This window comes from Gymnogyps californianus, chromosome 7 (assembly GCF_018139145.2).
Source record: "Gymnogyps californianus isolate 813 chromosome 7, ASM1813914v2, whole genome shotgun sequence".
Lineage (NCBI taxonomy): Eukaryota > Metazoa > Chordata > Aves > Accipitriformes > Cathartidae > Gymnogyps > Gymnogyps californianus.
The window spans coordinates 44,853,471-44,873,382 of NC_059477.1; the positions used below are offsets into that span (position 1 = coordinate 44,853,471).

The 19,912-nt window shown below is 39.0% G+C and overlaps 1 long non-coding RNA gene across 3 annotated transcripts; it reads left to right on the forward strand.

Moving 5' to 3' along the window:
* Positions 1-3,791: 3,791 nt before the first annotated feature.
* LOC127018612 (uncharacterized) lies at positions 3,792-18,180 on the forward strand. 3 transcript variants are annotated; one of them, XR_007766783.1, is made up of 4 exons: positions 6,137-7,126; positions 8,340-10,385; positions 12,808-15,385; positions 17,802-18,180. It is a non-coding gene; the product is annotated as an uncharacterized LOC127018612 (long non-coding RNA). The 3 variants fall into 3 exon arrangements; XR_007766782.1 differs by lacking the exons at positions 6,137-7,126; positions 17,802-18,180 and adding an exon at positions 3,792-4,550 and having other exon boundaries at positions 12,808-16,311; XR_007766781.1 differs by lacking the exon at positions 17,802-18,180 and having other exon boundaries at positions 12,808-16,311.
* The last annotated feature ends 1,732 nt before the right edge of the window (positions 18,181-19,912 follow it).

A 19,912-nucleotide genomic window follows, 5' to 3' on the forward strand; every position in this document is an offset into this window, starting at 1 on the left:
TGCTAGGAAAAACAGTTTGGGTTACTCCTGCCTCAGGCAAAGGCAAACCCATTTGCAGGCATTGCTTTTGCTCAAGGGCCTGGGTGCACTTGGTGGGTGATGCGGAAGGACGGGGAAGTCCGATGTGTGCCTCAAGGGGATTTGATCTTAGGTGAGAACAGCCAATAGATTAAATTGTGTGATGTTGATTGCTATATAATCCTGCTACTGTATGTTGTCATTATTATAATTGTTATATGCTATTAATGGTATTACAGTAAGAGTTACTTAGATTAATGAAGAATGAACTTTGACAAAACTGAGTGAAGTGCAGTAGTGATGGATCCAGGACTGACTTCAGCATGCAACAATCCGACACCACACACCATCCTCCTGCTGCGCCCAATGTCACCTGCCTGCCACATCACACCGAAGCCCAATCCTGTTCTACCCGAGTGGACTTTGCATCATCCCTCCTGCCCAGACAAACTGTTACGACAGATGGAGCTCAAAGTCATGGACTGAATGAACTCAACAGACATTTGATAGGAATGGCCCATAGACTGCGGGAATGATATCCGTAGTGTATATATTAAAAGACAGGAAAGTGGTGGTGATTAATTGGAAATGTATAGGAAAGTGTAAATGGTATAGAATAAGGTGTGGATATTGTCCGGTGTCGGCTGGGACAGAGTTAACTCTCTTCTTAGTAGCTGGTACAGTGCTGTGTTTTGGATTTATTGTGAGAATACTGTTGATAACATGCTCATGGTTTAGTTGTTGCTAAGTAGCGCTTATCTTAAAAGATTTTTCAGTTTCCTATGCTCTGCCAGCAAGGCAGGTCTACAAGAAGCTGGGAGGGAGCACGGCTGGGGCAGCTGACCCGAACTAGCCAAAGGGATATTCCATACCATAGGGCGTCATGCCAGTATATAAATAGGGGGGAATTGGCTGGAAGGGCGGATTGCTCGGCTCTGAGCGTCAGTCAGCAGGTGGTGAGCAATTGCATTGTGCATCACTTGTTCTTTTTCTTGGTTCTTTTTCTTACTATTTTCTGTTATATTCCTTTTCGTTACAATATTTACAATATATTTCTTATTCTTAGTTAGTTATTTTATTTTTGCTTTACTTATAGGAAGGGGGGGGACTATTAAAACGGTTCTTTATCTCTCAATCCACGTAGTCTTACTTATTTCCGGCTTCTCCTCTCCTCCATTTTCCCACTGTGGAGCAGGGAGGGTGTAGCAGCTGTGTGGTGCTTAGTTGCTGGCTGGGTTAAACCACGACATCCCTTTATATCCCTTAATCCCCTTCACTTATTAAATGTTTCTTTCTTATGCCTACTTTGATTTCCCTTTGCTGGTTTTTTGTGATTCTTTCTTGTCTTTCCTTAGTGCCGCCGCTGTTTTAAATTTTCTTTCTACCTCTCTTGTAGTTCGCTGACCCTCTTTCCTAATTTTTTCCTTTATTTCCCTAATACTCATCGCTTTTGAAATGGTCTTTCCATGTCTCCTTTTATTCCCTTTGCCGTTGCTTTAGAATTAGTACTCGGTTTTCCGTAGTGCCATCGATTTTAAATTCTCTTCCTACGTCTCCGTTTTAGTTCACCGTCACTGGTTTTTAATTTTTTCCCTATTTCCTGAATCATCGGTGCTTTTAAGATTTTCTGTCTGCTTTTCCCCCGTTCGCTGGCTTTATTTCACTGTCTTTAGTTTTTTAATTATTCCTTGTCTGTCTTTAGTCCCCTCGCTTTTCAAATTTTGTGCCTACATCTCTTTTGGTTTGCTGTCCCTATATTTTAAGTTTTCCCTTTATTTCCCTAAAACTCCTCCCTCGTTGAGTTTTCTTTCTACGCCTGCTTTTTCTCCATTTGCTGTTTTTAAAAATGATTTCTTGTCTTTCCTTACTGACCTCGTTTTGAAAATTTTCTTGCTACGTCTCCGTTCCGTTCGCTGTCCCTACGTTTTAATTTTTCCCTTTCTTTCCCTGACCCCCCTCACTTTTTACAAGTTTTCTTTCTATGCCTCCTTTTATCCCCTTTGCTGGGTTTTTTAGAATTCTTCCTGGTGCTTCCTTAGTGCCCTCACTTTTTAAATTTTCTTTCTGCATCTCCGTTATAGCTGGCTGTCCCTACGTTTTAATTTTTCCTTTTTTTCCCTAATCCCCCTCACCTTTAAAATTTTCTTTCTCTGCCGACTTTTAGTCCCTGTGCTGGTTTTTTAGAACTATTCTTGGTGTTTGCGAAGTGTCCTTGCTGCTTCAGTTTTCTCTCTACCTCTCCGTTGTAGTTCCCGGTCCCTATTTTGTAATTTTTTCCTTATTTCCTTAATCACCGTTGCTTTTAAAATGTTCCGTCGGCTTTTATCCCGTTTGCAGTCTTTAGTTGTCTGCCTTTACTTTTGACTTATTTTTTGTCTTTCCTTAGCGCCCTTCTTTTTAGATATTGTTTTCTACGGCTCTGGTTTTTTCGCTGTCCCTATTTTTTATTTTTGCCCTTTACTTTCTTAATCCCCGTCGCTTTTTAAACATTCTTTCTTTGCCTGCTTTTTTCCCCTTCACTGGCTTTTACAAATTATTTCTTCTCTGGCTTCTTTGCCATCACTTTTTAGACCTTCTTGCTACGTCTCCGTTTTCATTCGTTGTCCCTACGTTTTATTTTTCCCTTTCTTTCCCTGACCCCCCTCACATTTAAAAGTTTTCTTTCTGTGCCTCCTTTTATCCCCTTTGCTGGGTTTTTTAGAATTCTTCCTGGTGCTTCCTTAGTGCCCTCACTTTTTAAATTTTCTTTCTGCATCTCCGTTATAGTTGGCTGTCCCTACGTTTTAATTTTGTCCTTTTTTTTCCCCAATGCCTATTGCTTTTTAAATCCTCTTTCTCGTGCCGACTTTTACTCCCTTTGCTGGTTTTCTAGAATTATTCCTGGTGTTTCCGTAGCTGCCCTCGCTGCTTCAGTTTTCTCTCTACCTCTCCGTTGTAGTTCCCGGTCCCTATTTTGTAATTTTTTCCTTATTTCCTTAACCACCGTTGCTTTTAAAATGTTCCGTCTTTTATCCCGTTTGCAGTCTTTAGTTGTCTGCCTTTACTTTTGACTTATTTTTTGTCTTTCCTTAGCGCCCTCGCTTTTTCGAGGTTGTTTTCTACGGCTCCGTTTTAGTTCGCTGTCCCTATTTTGTAATTCTTTCCTTCATTTCCCTAATGCCTATTGCTTTTTCAAAGATTGTTTCTTTTTGTTTTTTTTTTTTTTTTTTTTTTTTTTTTTTTTTTTTTTTTTTTTTTTTTTTTTTTTTTTTTTTTTTTTTCATCGCTTTTTTCTTTCCTGTCTTTTTTCCCTTTGCCTGTTTTTAAATTATTTTTTCTTTCTTTTTTTTTTTTTTTTTTTTTTTTTTTTTTTTTTTTTTTTTTTTTTTTTTTTTTTTTTTTTTTTTTTTTTTTTTTTTTTTTTTTTTTTTTTTTTTTTTTTTTTTTTTTTTTTTTTTTTTTTTTTTTTTTTTTTTTTTTTTTTTTTTTTTTTTTTTCTTTTTTTTTCTTGCTACGTCTCCGTTCCGTTCGCTGTCCCTACGTTTTAATTTTTCCCTTTCTTTCCCTGACCCCCCTCACTTTTTACAAGTTTTCTTTCTATGCCTCCTTTTATCCCCTTTGCTGGGTTTTTTAGAATTCTTCCTGGTGCTTCCTTAGTGCCCTCACTTTTTAAATTTTCTTTCTGCATCTCCGTTATAGCTGGCTGTCCCTACGTTTTAATTTTTCCTTTTTTTTCCCTAATCCCCCTCACCTTTAAAATTTTCTTTCTCTGCCGACTTTTAGTCCCTTGCTGGTTTTTTAGAACTATTCTTGGTGTTTGCGAAGTGTCCTTGCTGCTTCAGTTTTCTCTCTACCTCTCCGTTGTAGTTCCCGGTCCCTATTTTGTAATTTTTTCCTTATTTCCTTAATCACCGTTGCTTTTAAAATGTTCCGTCGGCTTTTATCCCGTTTGCAGTCTTTAGTTGTCTGCCTTTACTTTTGACTTATTTTTTGTCTTTCCTTAGCGCCCTTCTTTTTAGATATTGTTTTCTACGGCTCTGGTTTTTTCGCTGTCCCTATTTTTTATTTTTGCCCTTTACTTTCTTAATCCCCGTCGCTTTTTAAACATTCTTTCTTTGCCTGCTTTTTTCCCCTTCACTGGCTTTTACAAATTATTTCTTCTCTGGCTTCTTTGCCATCACTTTTTAGACCTTCTTGCTACGTCTCCGTTTTCATTCGTTGTCCCTACGTTTTATTTTTCCCTTTCTTTCCCTGACCCCCCTCACATTTAAAAGTTTTCTTTCTGTGCCTCCTTTTATCCCCTTTGCTGGGTTTTTTAGAATTCTTCCTGGTGCTTCCTTAGTGCCCTCACTTTTTAAATTTTCTTTCTGCATCTCCGTTATAGTTGGCTGTCCCTACGTTTTATTTTGTCCTTTTTTTTCCCCCAATGCCTATTGCTTTTTAAATCCTCTTTCCGTGCCGACTTTTACTCCCTTTGCTGGTTTTCTAGAATTATTCCTGGTGTTTCCGTAGCGCCCTCGCTGCTTCAGTTTTCTCTCTACCTCTCCGTTGTAGTTCCCGGTCCCTATTTTGTAATTTTTTCCTTATTTCCTTAACCACCGTTGCTTTTAAAATGTTCCGTCGCTTTTATCCCGTTTGCAGTCTTTAGTTGTCTGCCTTTACTTTTGACTTATTTTTTGTCTTTCCTTAGCGCCCTCGCTTTTTCGAGGTTGTTTTCTACGGCTCCGTTTTAGTTCGCTGTCCCTATTTTGTAATTCTTTCCTTCATTTCCCTAATGCCTATTGCTTTTTCAAAGATTGTTTCTATGCCGACTTTGATTGCCTTTGCTGGTTTTTTGTGATTCTTTCTTGTCTTTCCTTAGTGCCGCCGCTGTTTTAAATTTTCTTTCTACCTCTCTTGTAGTTCGCTGACCCTCTTTCCTAATTTTTTCCTTTATTTCCCTAATACTCATCGCTTTTGAAATGGTCTTTCCATGTCTCCTTTTATTCCCTTTGCCGTTGCTTTAGAATTAGTACTCGGTTTTCCGTAGTGCCATCGATTTTAAATTCTCTTCCTACGTCTCCGTTTTAGTTCACCGTCACTGGTTTTTAATTTTTTCCCTATTTCCTGAATCATCGGTGCTTTTAAGATTTTCTGTCTGCTTTTCCCCCGTTCGCTGGCTTTATTTCACTGTCTTTAGTTTTTTAATTATTCCTTGTCTGTCTTTAGTCCCCTCGCTTTTCAAATTTTGTGCCTACATCTCTTTTGGTTTGCTGTCCCTATATTTTAAGTTTTCCCTTTATTTCCCTAAAACTCCTCCCTCGTTGAGTTTTCTTTCTACGCCTGCTTTTTCTCCATTTGCTGTTTTTAAAAATGATTTCTTGTCTTTCCTTACTGACCTCGTTTTGAAAATTTTCTTGCTACGTCTCCGTTCCCGTTCGCTGTCCCTACGTTTTAATTTTTCCCTTTCTTTCCCTGACCCCCCTCACTTTTTACAAGTTTTCTTTCTATGCCTCCTTTTATCCCCTTTGCTGGGTTTTTTAGAATTCTTCCTGGTGCTTCCTTAGTGCCCTCACTTTTTAAATTTTCTTTCTGCATCTCCGTTATAGCTGGCTGTCCCTACGTTTTAATTTTTTCCTTTTTTTCCCTAATCCCCTCACCTTTAAAATTTTCTTTCTCTGCCGACTTTTAGTCCCTGTGCTGGTTTTTTAGAACTATTCTTGGTGTTTCCGAAGTGTCCTTGCTGCTTCAGTTTTCTCTCTACCTCTCCGTTGTAGTTCCCGGTCCCTATTTTGTAATTTTTTCCTTATTTCCTTAATCACCGTTGCTTTTAAAATGTTCCGTCGGCTTTTATCCCGTTTGCAGTCTTTAGTTGTCTGCCTTTACTTTTGACTTATTTTTTGTCTTTCCTTAGCGCCCTCGCTTTTTAGATATTGTTTTCTACGGCTCTGGTTTTTTCGCTGTCCCTATTTTTTATTTTTGCCCTTTACTTTCTTAATCCCCGTCGCTTTTTAAACATTCTTTCTTTGCCTGCTTTTTTCCCCTTCACTGGCTTTTACAAATTATTTCTTCTCTGGCTTCTTTGCCATCACTTTTTAGACCTTCTTGCTACGTCTCCGTTTTCATTCGTTGTCCCTACGTTTTAATTTTTCCCTTTCTTTCCCTGACCCCCCTCACTTTTACAAGTTTTCTTTCTGTGCCTCCTTTTATCCCCTTTGCTGGGTTTTTTAGAATTCTTCCTGGTGCTTCCTTAGTGCCCTCACTTTTTAAATTTTCTTTCTGCATCTCCGTTATAGCTGGCTGTCCCTACGTTTTAATTTTTCCTTTTTTTCCCTAATCCCCCTCACCTTTAAAATTTTCTTTCTCTGCCGACTTTTAGTCCCTGTGCTGGTTTTTTAGAACTATTCTTGGTGTTTGCGAAGTGTCCTTGCTGCTTCAGTTTTCTCTCTACCTCTCCGTTGTAGTTCCCGGTCCCTATTTTGTAATTTTTTCCTTATTTCCTTAATCACCGTTGCTTTTAAAATGTTCCGTCGGCTTTTATCCCGTTTGCAGTCTTTAGTTGTCTGCCTTTACTTTTGACTTATTTTTTGTCTTTCCTTAGCGCCCTTCTTTTTAGATATTGTTTTCTACGGCTCTGGTTTTTTCGCTGTCCCTATTTTTTATTTTTGCCCTTTACTTTCTTAATCCCCGTCGCTTTTTAAACATTCTTTCTTTGCCTGCTTTTTTCCCCTTCACTGGCTTTTACAAATTATTTCTTCTCTGGCTTCTTTGCCATCACTTTTTAGACCTTCTTGCTACGTCTCCGTTTTCATTCGTTGTCCCTACGTTTTATTTTTCCCTTTCTTTCCCTGACCCCCCTCACATTTAAAAGTTTTCTTTCTGTGCCTCCTTTTATCCCCTTTGCTGGGTTTTTTAGAATTCTTCCTGGTGCTTCCTTAGTGCCCTCACTTTTTAAATTTTCTTTCTGCATCTCCGTTATAGTTGGCTGTCCCTACGTTTTATTTTGTCCTTTTTTTTCCCCCAATGCCTATTGCTTTTTAAATCCTCTTTCCGTGCCGACTTTTACTCCCTTTGCTGGTTTTCTAGAATTATTCCTGGTGTTTCCGTAGCGCCCTCGCTGCTTCAGTTTTCTCTCTACCTCTCCGTTGTAGTTCCCGGTCCCTATTTTGTAATTTTTTCCTTATTTCCTTAACCACCGTTGCTTTTAAAATGTTCCGTCGGCTTTTATCCCGTTTGCAGTCTTTAGTTGTCTGCCTTTACTTTTGACTTATTTTTTGTCTTTCCTTAGCGCCCTCGCTTTTTCGAGGTTGTTTTCTACGGCTCCGTTTTAGTTCGCTGTCCCTATTTTGTAATTCTTTCCTTCATTTCCCTAATGCCTATTGCTTTTTCAAAGATTGTTTCTATGCCGACTTTGATTGCCTTTGCTGGTTTTTTGTGATTCTTTCTTGTCTTTCCTTAGTGCCGCCGCTGTTTTAAATTTTCTTTCTACCTCTCTTGTAGTTCGCTGACCCTCTTTCCTAATTTTTTCCTTTATTTCCCTAATACTCATCGCTTTTGAAATGGTCTTTCCATGTCTCCTTTTATTCCCTTTGCCGTTGCTTTAGAATTAGTACTCGGTTTTCCGTAGTGCCATCGATTTTAAATTCTCTTCCTACGTCTCCGTTTTAGTTCACCGTCACTGGTTTTTAATTTTTTCCCTATTTCCTGAATCATCGGTGCTTTTAAGATTTTCTGTCTGCTTTTCCCCCGTTCGCTGGCTTTATTTCACTGTCTTTAGTTTTTTAATTATTCCTTGTCTGTCTTTAGTCCCCTCGCTTTTCAAATTTTGTGCCTACATCTCTTTTGGTTTGCTGTCCCTATATTTTAAGTTTTCCCTTTATTTCCCTAAAACTCCTCCCTCGTTGAGTTTTCTTTCTACGCCTGCTTTTTCTCCATTTGCTGTTTTTAAAAATGATTTCTTGTCTTTCCTTACTGACCTCGTTTTGAAAATTTTCTTGCTACGTCTCCGTTCCCGTTCGCTGTCCCTACGTTTTAATTTTTCCCTTTCTTTCCCTGACCCCCCTCACTTTTTACAAGTTTTCTTTCTATGCCTCCTTTTATCCCCTTTGCTGGGTTTTTTTAGAATTCTTCCTGGTGCTTCCTTAGTGCCCTCACTTTTTAAATTTTCTTTCTGCATCTCCGTTATAGCTGGCTGTCCCTACGTTTTAATTTTTCCTTTTTTTTCCCTAATCCCCCTCACCTTTAAAATTTTCTTTCTCTGCCGACTTTTAGCTCCCTTTGCTGGTTTTTCTAGAATCTATTCCTTGGTGTTTCCGTAGCTGTCCCTCTGCTGCTTCAGTTTTCTCTCTACCTCTCCGTTGTAGCTTCCCGGTCCCTATTTTGTAATTTTTTCCTTATTTCCTTAACCACCGTTGCTTTTAAAATGTTCCGTCGGCTTTTATCCCGTTTGCAGTCTTTAGTTGTCTGCCTTTACTTTTGACTTATTTTTTGTCTTTCCTTAGCGCCCTCGCTTTTTCGAGGTTGTTTTCTACGGCTCCGTTTTAGTTCGCTGTCCCTATTTTGTAATTCTTTCCTTCATTTCCCTAATGCCTATTGCTTTTTCAAAGATTGTTTCTATGCCGACTTTGATTGCCTTTGCTGGTTTTTTGTGATTCTTTCTTGTCTTTCCTTAGTGCCGCCGCTGTTTTAAATTTTCTTTCTACCTCTCTTGTAGTTCGCTGACCCTCTTTCCTAATTTTTTCCTTTATTTCCCTAATACTCATCGCTTTTGAAATGGTCTTTCCATGTCTCCTTTTATTCCCTTTGCCGTTGCTTTAGAATTAGTACTCGGTTTTCCGTAGTGCCATCGATTTTAAATTCTCTTCCTACGTCTCCGTTTTAGTTCACCGTCACTGGTTTTTAATTTTTTCCCTATTTCCTGAATCATCGGTGCTTTTAAGATTTTCTGTCTGCTTTTCCCCCGTTCGCTGGCTTTATTTCACTGTCTTTAGTTTTTTAATTATTCCTTGTCTGTCTTTAGTCCCCTCGCTTTTCAAATTTTGTGCCTACATCTCTTTTGGTTTGCTGTCCCTATATTTTAAGTTTTCCCTTTATTTCCCTAAAACTCCTCCCTCGTTGAGTTTTCTTTCTACGCCTGCTTTTTCTCCATTTGCTGTTTTTAAAAATGATTTCTTGTCTTTCCTTACTGACCTCGTTTTGAAAATTTTCTTGCTACGTCTCCGTTCCCGTTCGCTGTCCCTACGTTTTAATTTTTCCCTTTCTTTCCCTGACCCCCCTCACTTTTTACAAGTTTTCTTTCTATGCCTCCTTTTATCCCCTTTGCTGGGTTTTTTAGAATTCTTCCTGGTGCTTCCTTAGTGCCCTCACTTTTTAAATTTTCTTTCTGCATCTCCGTTATAGCTGGCTGTCCCTACGTTTTAATTTTTCCTTTTTTTCCCTAATCCCCCTCACCTTTAAAATTTTCTTTCTCTGCCGACTTTTAGTCCCTGTGCTGGTTTTTTAGAACTATTCTTGGTGTTTGCGAAGTGTCCTTGCTGCTTCAGTTTTCTCTCTACCTCTCCGTTGTAGTTCCCGGTCCCTATTTTGTAATTTTTTCCTTATTTCCTTAATCACCGTTGCTTTTAAAATGTTCCGTCGGCTTTTATCCCGTTTGCAGTCTTTAGTTGTCTGCCTTTACTTTTGACTTATTTTTTGTCTTTCCTTAGCGCCCTTCTTTTTAGATATTGTTTTCTACGGCTCTGGTTTTTTCGCTGTCCCTATTTTTTATTTTTGCCCTTTACTTTCTTAATCCCCGTCGCTTTTTAAACATTCTTTCTTTGCCTGCTTTTTTCCCCTTCACTGGCTTTTACAAATTATTTCTTCTCTGGCTTCTTTGCCATCACTTTTTAGACCTTCTTGCTACGTCTCCGTTTTCATTCGTTGTCCCTACGTTTTATTTTTCCCTTTCTTTCCCTGACCCCCCTCACATTTAAAAGTTTTCTTTCTGTGCCTCCTTTTATCCCCTTTGCTGGGTTTTTTAGAATTCTTCCTGGTGCTTCCTTAGTGCCCTCACTTTTTAAATTTTCTTTCTGCATCTCCGTTATAGTTGGCTGTCCCTACGTTTTATTTTGTCCTTTTTTTTCCCCCAATGCCTATTGCTTTTTAAATCCTCTTTCCGTGCCGACTTTTACTCCCTTTGCTGGTTTTCTAGAATTATTCCTGGTGTTTCCGTAGCGCCCTCGCTGCTTCAGTTTTCTCTCTACCTCTCCGTTGTAGTTCCCGGTCCCTATTTTGTAATTTTTTCCTTATTTCCTTAACCACCGTTGCTTTTAAAATGTTCCGTCGGCTTTTATCCCGTTTGCAGTCTTTAGTTGTCTGCCTTTACTTTTGACTTATTTTTTGTCTTTCCTTAGCGCCCTCGCTTTTTCGAGGTTGTTTTCTACGGCTCCGTTTTAGTTCGCTGTCCCTATTTTGTAATTCTTTCCTTCATTTCCCTAATGCCTATTGCTTTTTCAAAGATTGTTTCTATGCCGACTTTGATTGCCTTTGCTGGTTTTTTGTGATTCTTTCTTGTCTTTCCTTAGTGCCGCCGCTGTTTTAAATTTTCTTTCTACCTCTCTTGTAGTTCGCTGACCCTCTTTCCTAATTTTTTCCTTTATTTCCCTAATACTCATCGCTTTTGAAATGGTCTTTCCATGTCTCCTTTTATTCCCTTTGCCGTTGCTTTAGAATTAGTACTCGGTTTTCCGTAGTGCCATCGATTTTAAATTCTCTTCCTACGTCTCCGTTTTAGTTCACCGTCACTGGTTTTTAATTTTTTCCCTATTTCCTGAATCATCGGTGCTTTTAAGATTTTCTGTCTGCTTTTCCCCCGTTCGCTGGCTTTATTTCACTGTCTTTAGTTTTTTAATTATTCCTTGTCTGTCTTTAGTCCCCTCGCTTTTCAAATTTTGTGCCTACATCTCTTTTGGTTTGCTGTCCCTATATTTTAAGTTTTCCCTTTATTTCCCTAAAACTCCTCCCTCGTTGAGTTTTCTTTCTACGCCTGCTTTTTCTCCATTTGCTGTTTTTAAAAATGATTTCTTGTCTTTCCTTACTGACCTCGTTTTGAAAATTTTCTTGCTACGTCTCCGTTCCCGTTCGCTGTCCCTACGTTTTAATTTTTCCCTTTCTTTCCCTGACCCCCCTCACTTTTTACAAGTTTTCTTTCTATGCCTCCTTTTATCCCCTTTGCTGGGTTTTTTAGAATTCTTCCTGGTGCTTCCTTAGTGCCCTCACTTTTTAAATTTTCTTTCTGCATCTCCGTTATAGCTGGCTGTCCCTACGTTTTAATTTTTCCTTTTTTTTCCCTCAATGCCCCTCATTGCCTTTTTAAAATTCCTTCTTTCTCGTGCCGACTTTTAGCTCCCTGTTGCTGGTTTTTCTAGAATCTATTCCTTGGTGTTTCCGTAAGTCGTCCCTCTGCTGCTTCAGTTTTCTCTCTACCTCTCCGTTGTAGTTCCCGGTCCCTATTTTGTAATTTTTTCCTTATTTCCTTAACCACCGTTGCTTTTAAAATGTTCCGTCGGCTTTTATCCCGTTTGCAGTCTTTAGTTGTCTGCCTTTACTTTTGACTTATTTTTTGTCTTTCCTTAGCGCCCTCGCTTTTTCGAGGTTGTTTTCTACGGCTCCGTTTTAGTTCGCTGTCCCTATTTTGTAATTCTTTCCTTCATTTCCCTAATGCCTATTGCTTTTTCAAAGATTGTTTCTATGCCGACTTTGATTGCCTTTGCTGGTTTTTTGTGATTCTTTCTTGTCTTTCCTTAGTGCCGCCGCTGTTTTAAATTTTCTTTCTACCTCTCTTGTAGTTCGCTGACCCTCTTTCCTAATTTTTTCCTTTATTTCCCTAATACTCATCGCTTTTGAAATGGTCTTTCCATGTCTCCTTTTATTCCCTTTGCCGTTGCTTTAGAATTAGTACTCGGTTTTCCGTAGTGCCATCGATTTTAAATTCTCTTCCTACGTCTCCGTTTTAGTTCACCGTCACTGGTTTTTAATTTTTTCCCTATTTCCTGAATCATCGGTGCTTTTAAGATTTTCTGTCTGCTTTTCCCCCGTTCGCTGGCTTTATTTCACTGTCTTTAGTTTTTTAATTATTCCTTGTCTGTCTTTAGTCCCCTCGCTTTTCAAATTTTGTGCCTACATCTCTTTTGGTTTGCTGTCCCTATATTTTAAGTTTTCCCTTTATTTCCCTAAAACTCCTCCCTCGTTGAGTTTTCTTTCTACGCCTGCTTTTTCTCCATTTGCTGTTTTTAAAAATGATTTCTTGTCTTTCCTTACTGACCTCGTTTTGAAAATTTTCTTGCTACGTCTCCGTTCCCGTTCGCTGTCCCTACGTTTTAATTTTTCCCTTTCTTTCCCTGACCCCCCTCACTTTTTACAAGTTTTCTTTCTATGCCTCCTTTTATCCCCTTTGCTGGGTTTTTTAGAATTCTTCCTGGTGCTTCCTTAGTGCCCTCACTTTTTAAATTTTCTTTCTGCATCTCCGTTATAGCTGGCTGTCCCTACGTTTTAATTTTTCCTTTTTTTCCCTAATCCCCCTCACCTTTAAAATTTTCTTTCTCTGCCGACTTTTAGTCCCTGTGCTGGTTTTTTAGAACTATTCTTGGTGTTTGCGAAGTGTCCTTGCTGCTTCAGTTTTCTCTCTACCTCTCCGTTGTAGTTCCCGGTCCCTATTTTGTAATTTTTTCCTTATTTCCTTAATCACCGTTGCTTTTAAAATGTTCCGTCGGCTTTTATCCCGTTTGCAGTCTTTAGTTGTCTGCCTTTACTTTTGACTTATTTTTTGTCTTTCCTTAGCGCCCTTCTTTTTAGATTGTTTTCTACGGCTCTGGTTTTTTCGCTGTCCCTATTTTTTATTTTTGCCCTTTACTTTCTTAATCCCCGTCGCTTTTTAAACATTCTTTCTTTGCCTGCTTTTTTCCCCTTCACTGGCTTTTACAAATTATTTCTTCTCTGGCTTCTTTGCCATCACTTTTTAGACCTTCTTGCTACGTCTCCGTTTTCATTCGTTGTCCCTACGTTTTATTTTTCCCTTTCTTTCCCTGACCCCCCTCACATTTAAAAGTTTTCTTTCTGTGCCTCCTTTTATCCCCTTTGCTGGGTTTTTTAGAATTCTTCCTGGTGCTTCCTTAGTGCCCTCACTTTTTAAATTTTCTTTCTGCATCTCCGTTATAGTTGGCTGTCCCTACGTTTTATTTTGTCCTTTTTTTTCCCCCAATGCCTATTGCTTTTTAAATCCTCTTTCCGTGCCGACTTTTACTCCCTTTGCTGGTTTTCTAGAATTATTCCTGGTGTTTCCGTAGCGCCCTCGCTGCTTCAGTTTTCTCTCTACCTCTCCGTTGTAGTTCCCGGTCCCTATTTTGTAATTTTTTCCTTATTTCCTTAACCACCGTTGCTTTTAAAATGTTCCGTCGGCTTTTATCCCGTTTGCAGTCTTTAGTTGTCTGCCTTTACTTTTGACTTATTTTTTGTCTTTCCTTAGCGCCCTCGCTTTTTCGAGGTTGTTTTCTACGGCTCCGTTTTAGTTCGCTGTCCCTATTTTGTAATTCTTTCCTTCATTTCCCTAATGCCTATTGCTTTTTCAAAGATTGTTTCTATGCCGACTTTGATTGCCTTTGCTGGTTTTTTGTGATTCTTTCTTGTCTTTCCTTAGTGCCGCCGCTGTTTTAAATTTTCTTTCTACCTCTCTTGTAGTTCGCTGACCCTCTTTCCTAATTTTTTCCTTTATTTCCCTAATACTCATCGCTTTTGAAATGGTCTTTCCATGTCTCCTTTTATTCCCTTTGCCGTTGCTTTAGAATTAGTACTCGGTTTTCCGTAGTGCCATCGATTTTAAATTCTCTTCCTACGTCTCCGTTTTAGTTCACCGTCACTGGTTTTTAATTTTTTCCCTATTTCCTGAATCATCGGTGCTTTTAAGATTTTCTGTCTGCTTTTCCCCCGTTCGCTGGCTTTATTTCACTGTCTTTAGTTTTTTAATTATTCCTTGTCTGTCTTTAGTCCCCTCGCTTTTCAAATTTTGTGCCTACATCTCTTTTGGTTTGCTGTCCCTATATTTTAAGTTTTCCCTTTATTTCCCTAAAACTCCTCCCTCGTTGAGTTTTCTTTCTACGCCTGCTTTTTCTCCATTTGCTGTTTTTAAAAATGATTTCTTGTCTTTCCTTACTGACCTCGTTTTGAAAATTTTCTTGCTACGTCTCCGTTCCCGTTCGCTGTCCCTACGTTTTAATTTTTCCCTTTCTTTCCCTGACCCCCCTCACTTTTTACAAGTTTTCTTTCTATGCCTCCTTTTATCCCCTTTGCTGGGTTTTTTAGAATTCTTCCTGGTGCTTCCTTAGTGCCCTCACTTTTTAAATTTTCTTTCTGCATCTCCGTTATAGCTGGCTGTCCCTACGTTTTAATTTTTCCTTTTTTTCCCTAATCCCCCTCACCTTTAAAATTTTCTTTCTCTGCCGACTTTTAGTCCCTGTGCTGGTTTTTTAGAACTATTCTTGGTGTTTGCGAAGTGTCCTTGCTGCTTCAGTTTTCTCTCTACCTCTCCGTTGTAGTTCCCGGTCCCTATTTTGTAATTTTTTCCTTATTTCCTTAATCACCGTTGCTTTTAAAATGTTCCGTCGGCTTTTATCCCGTTTGCAGTCTTTAGTTGTCTGCCTTTACTTTTGACTTATTTTTTGTCTTTCCTTAGCGCCCTTCTTTTTAGATATTGTTTTCTACGGCTCTGGTTTTTTCGCTGTCCCTATTTTTTATTTTTGCCCTTTACTTTCTTAATCCCCGTCGCTTTTTAAACATTCTTTCTTTGCCTGCTTTTTTCCCCTTCACTGGCTTTTACAAATTATTTCTTCTCTGGCTTCTTTGCCATCACTTTTTAGACCTTCTTGCTACGTCTCCGTTTTCATTCGTTGTCCCTACGTTTTATTTTTCCCTTTCTTTCCCTGACCCCCCTCACATTTAAAAGTTTTCTTTCTGTGCCTCCTTTTATCCCCTTTGCTGGGTTTTTTAGAATTCTTCCTGGTGCTTCCTTAGTGCCCTCACTTTTTAAATTTTCTTTCTGCATCTCCGTTATAGTTGGCTGTCCCTACGTTTTATTTTGTCCTTTTTTTTCCCCCAATGCCTATTGCTTTTTAAATCCTCTTTCCGTGCCGACTTTTACTCCCTTTGCTGGTTTTCTAGAATTATTCCTGGTGTTTCCGTAGCGCCCTCGCTGCTTCAGTTTTCTCTCTACCTCTCCGTTGTAGTTCCCGGTCCCTATTTTGTAATTTTTTCCTTATTTCCTTAACCACCGTTGCTTTTAAAATGTTCCGTCGGCTTTTATCCCGTTTGCAGTCTTTAGTTGTCTGCCTTTACTTTTGACTTATTTTTTGTCTTTCCTTAGCGCCCTCGCTTTTTCGAGGTTGTTTTCTACGGCTCCGTTTTAGTTCGCTGTCCCTATTTTGTAATTCTTTCCTTCATTTCCCTAATGCCTATTGCTTTTTCAAAGATTGTTTCTATGCCGACTTTGATTGCCTTTGCTGGTTTTTTGTGATTCTTTCTTGTCTTTCCTTAGTGCCGCCGCTGTTTTAAATTTTCTTTCTACCTCTCTTGTAGTTCGCTGACCCTCTTTCCTAATTTTTTCCTTTATTTCCCTAATACTCATCGCTTTTGAAATGGTCTTTCCATGTCTCCTTTTATTCCCTTTGCCGTTGCTTTAGAATTAGTACTCGGTTTTCCGTAGTGCCATCGATTTTAAATTCTCTTCCTACGTCTCCGTTTTAGTTCACCGTCACTGGTTTTTAATTTTTTCCCTATTTCCTGAATCATCGGTGCTTTTAAGATTTTCTGTCTGCTTTTCCCCCGTTCGCTGGCTTTATTTCACTGTCTTTAGTTTTTTAATTATTCCTTGTCTGTCTTTAGTCCCCTCGCTTTTCAAATTTTGTGCCTACATCTCTTTTGGTTTGCTGTCCCTATATTTTAAGTTTTCCCTTTATTTCCCTAAAACTCCTCCCTCGTTGAGTTTTCTTTCTACGCCTGCTTTTTCTCCATTTGCTGTTTTTAAAAATGATTTCTTGTCTTTCCTTACTGACCTCGTTTTGAAAATTTTCTTGCTACGTCTCCGTTCCCGTTCGCTGTCCCTACGTTTTAATTTTTCCCTTTCTTTCCCTGACCCCCCTCACTTTTTACAAGTTTTCTTTCTATGCCTCCTTTTATCCCCTTTGCTGGGTTTTTTAGAATTCTTCCTGGTGCTTCCTTAGTGCCCTCACTTTTTAAATTTTCTTTCTGCATCTCCGTTATAGCTGGCTGTCCCTACGTTTTAATTTTTCCTTTTTTTTCCCTAATCCCCCTCACCTTTTTAAATCCTTCTTTCTCGTGCCGACTTTTAGCTCCCTTTGCTGGTTTTCTAGAACTTATTCCTGGTGTTTCGCGTAGCTGTCCCTCTGCTGCTTCAGTTTTCTCTCTACCTCTCCGTTGTAGTTCCCGGTCCCTATTTTGTAATTTTTTCCTTATTTCCTTAACCACCGTTGCTTTTAAAATGTTCCGTCGGCTTTTATCCCGTTTGCAGTCTTTAGTTGTCTGCCTTTACTTTTGACTTATTTTTTGTCTTTCCTTAGCGCCCTCGCTTTTTCGAGGTTGTTTTCTACGGCTCCGTTTTAGTTCGCTGTCCCTATTTTGTAATTCTTTCCTTCATTTCCCTAATGCCTATTGCTTTTTCAAAGATTGTTTCTATGCCGACTTTGATTGCCTTTGCTGGTTTTTTGTGATTCTTTCTTGTCTTTCCTTAGTGCCGCCGCTGTTTTAAATTTTCTTTCTACCTCTCTTGTAGTTCGCTGACCCTCTTTCCTAATTTTTTCCTTTATTTCCCTAATACTCATCGCTTTTGAAATGGTCTTTCCATGTCTCCTTTTATTCCCTTTGCCGTTGCTTTAGAATTAGTACTCGGTTTTCCGTAGTGCCATCGATTTTAAATTCTCTTCCTACGTCTCCGTTTTAGTTCACCGTCACTGGTTTTTAATTTTTTCCCTATTTCCTGAATCATCGGTGCTTTTAAGATTTTCTGTCTGCTTTTCCCCCGTTCGCTGGCTTTATTTCACTGTCTTTAGTTTTTTAATTATTCCTTGTCTGTCTTTAGTCCCCTCGCTTTTCAAATTTTGTGCCTACATCTCTTTTGGTTTGCTGTCCCTATATTTTAAGTTTTCCCTTTATTTCCCTAAAACTCCTCCCTCGTTGAGTTTTCTTTCTACGCCTGCTTTTTCTCCATTTGCTGTTTTTAAAAATGATTTCTTGTCTTTCCTTACTGACCTCGTTTTGAAAATTTTCTTGCTACGTCTCCGTTCCCGTTCGCTGTCCCTACGTTTTAATTTTTCCCTTTCTTTCCCTGACCCCCCTCACTTTTTACAAGTTTTCTTTCTATGCCTCCTTTTATCCCCTTTGCTGGGTTTTTTAGAATTCTTCCTGGTGCTTCCTTAGTGCCCTCACTTTTTAAATTTTCTTTCTGCATCTCCGTTATAGCTGGCTGTCCCTACGTTTTAATTTTTCCTTTTTTTCCCTAATCCCCCTCACCTTTAAAATTTTCTTTCTCTGCCGACTTTTAGTCCCTGTGCTGGTTTTTTAGAACTATTCTTGGTGTTTGCGAAGTGTCCTTGCTGCTTCAGTTTTCTCTCTACCTCTCCGTTGTAGTTCCCGGTCCCTATTTTGTAATTTTTTCCTTATTTCCTTAATCACCGTTGCTTTTAAAATGTTCCGTCGGCTTTTATCCCGTTTGCAGTCTTTAGTTGTCTGCCTTTACTTTTGACTTATTTTTTGTCTTTCCTTAGCGCCCTCGCTTTTTAGAGTTTGTTTTCTACGGCTCTGGTTTTTTCGCTGTCCCTATTTTTTATTTTTGCCCTTTACTTTCTTAATCCCCGTCGCTTTTTAAACATTCTTTCTTTGCCTGCTTTTTTCCCCTTCACTGGCTTTTACAAATTATTTCTTCTCTGGCTTCTTTGCCATCACTTTTTAGACCTTCTTGCTACGTCTCCGTTTTCATTCGTTGTCCCTACGTTTTATTTTTCCCTTTCTTTCCCTGACCCCCCTCACATTTAAAAGTTTTCTTTCTGTGCCTCCTTTTATCCCCTTTGCTGGGTTTTTTAGAATTCTTCCTGGTGCTTCCTTAGTGCCCTCACTTTTTAAATTTTCTTTCTGCATCTCCGTTATAGTTGGCTGTCCCTACGTTTTAATTTTGTCCTTTTTTTTCCCCCAATGCCTATTGCTTTTTAAATCCTCTTTCCGTGCCGACTTTTACTCCCTTTGCTGGTTTTCTAGAATTATTCCTGGTGTTTCCGTAGCGCCCTCGCTGCTTCAGTTTTCTCTCTACCTCTCCGTTGTAGTTCCCGGTCCCTATTTTGTAATTTTTTCCTTATTTCCTTAATCACCGTTGCTTTTAAAATGTTCCGTCGACTTTTATCCCGTTTGCAGTCTTTAGTTGTCTGCCTTTAGTTTTGACTTATTTTTTGTCTTTCCTTAGCGCCCTCGCTTTTTAGATGTTGTTTTCTACGGCTGCGTTTTAGTTCACTGTCCCTATTTGCTATTTTTGCCCTTTACTTTCTTAATCCCCGTCGCTTTTTAAACATTCTTTCTTTGCCTGCTTTTTTCCCCTTCACTGGCTTTTACAAATTATTTCTTCTCTGGCTTCTTTGCCATCACTGTTTAGACTTTCTTGCTACGTCTCCGTTTTCATTCGTTGTCCCTACGTTTTAATTTTTCCCTTTCTATCCCTGACCCCCCTCACTTTTTACATTTTCTTTCTATGCCTACTTTTATCCCCTTTGCTGGGTTTTTTAGAATTATTCCTGGTGCTTCCTTAGTGCCCTCACTTTTTAAATTTTCTTTCTGCATCTCCGTTACAGTTGGCTGTCCCTACGTTTTAATTTTTCCTTTTTTTCCCTAATCCCCCTCACCTTTAAAATTTTCTTTCTCTGCCGACTTTTAGTCCCTGTGCTGGTTTTTTAGAACTATTCTTGGTGTTTCCGAAGTGTCCTTGCTGCTTCAGTTTTCTCTCTACCTCTCCGTTGTAGTTCCCGGTCCCTATTTTGTAATTTTTTCCTTATTTCCTTAATCACCGTTGCTTTTAAAATGTTCCGTCGGCTTTTATCCCGTTTGCAGTCTTTAGTTGTCTGCCTTTACTTTTGACTTATTTTTTGTCTTTCCTTAGCGCCCTTGCTTTTTAGATATTGTTTTCTACGGCTCTGGTTTTTTCGCTGTCCCTATTTTTTATTTTTGCCCTTTACTTTCTTAATCCCCGTCGCTTTTTAAACATTCTTTCTTTGCCTGCTTTTTTCCCCTTCACTGGCTTTTACAAATTATTTCTTCTCTGGCTTCTTTGCCATCACTTTTTAGACCTTCTTGCTACGTCTCCGTTTTCATTCGTTGTCCCTACGTTTTATTTTTCCCTTTCTTTCCCTGACCCCCCTCACATTTAAAAGTTTTCTTTCTGTGCCTCCTTTTATCCCCTTTGCTGGGTTTTTTAGAATTCTTCCTGGTGCTTCCTTAGTGCCCTCACTTTTTAAATTTTCTTTCTGCATCTCCGTTATAGTTGGCTGTCCCTACGTTTTATTTTGTCCTTTTTTTTCCCCCAATGCCTATTGCTTTTTAAATCCTCTTTCCGTGCCGACTTTTAGTCCCTTTGCTGGTTTTCTAGAATTATTCCTGGTGTTTCCGTAGCGCCCTCGCTGCTTCAGTTTTCTCTCTACCTCTCCGTTGTAGTTCCCGGTCCCTATTTTGTAATTTTTTCCTTATTTCCTTAACCACCGTTGCTTTTAAAATGTTCCGTCGACTTTTATCCCGTTTGCAGTCTTTAGTTGTCTGCCTTTACTTTTGACTTATTTTTTGTCTTTCCTTAGCGCCCTCGCTTTTTCGAGGTTGTTTTCTACGGCTCCGTTTTAGTTCGCTGTCCCTATTTTGTAAT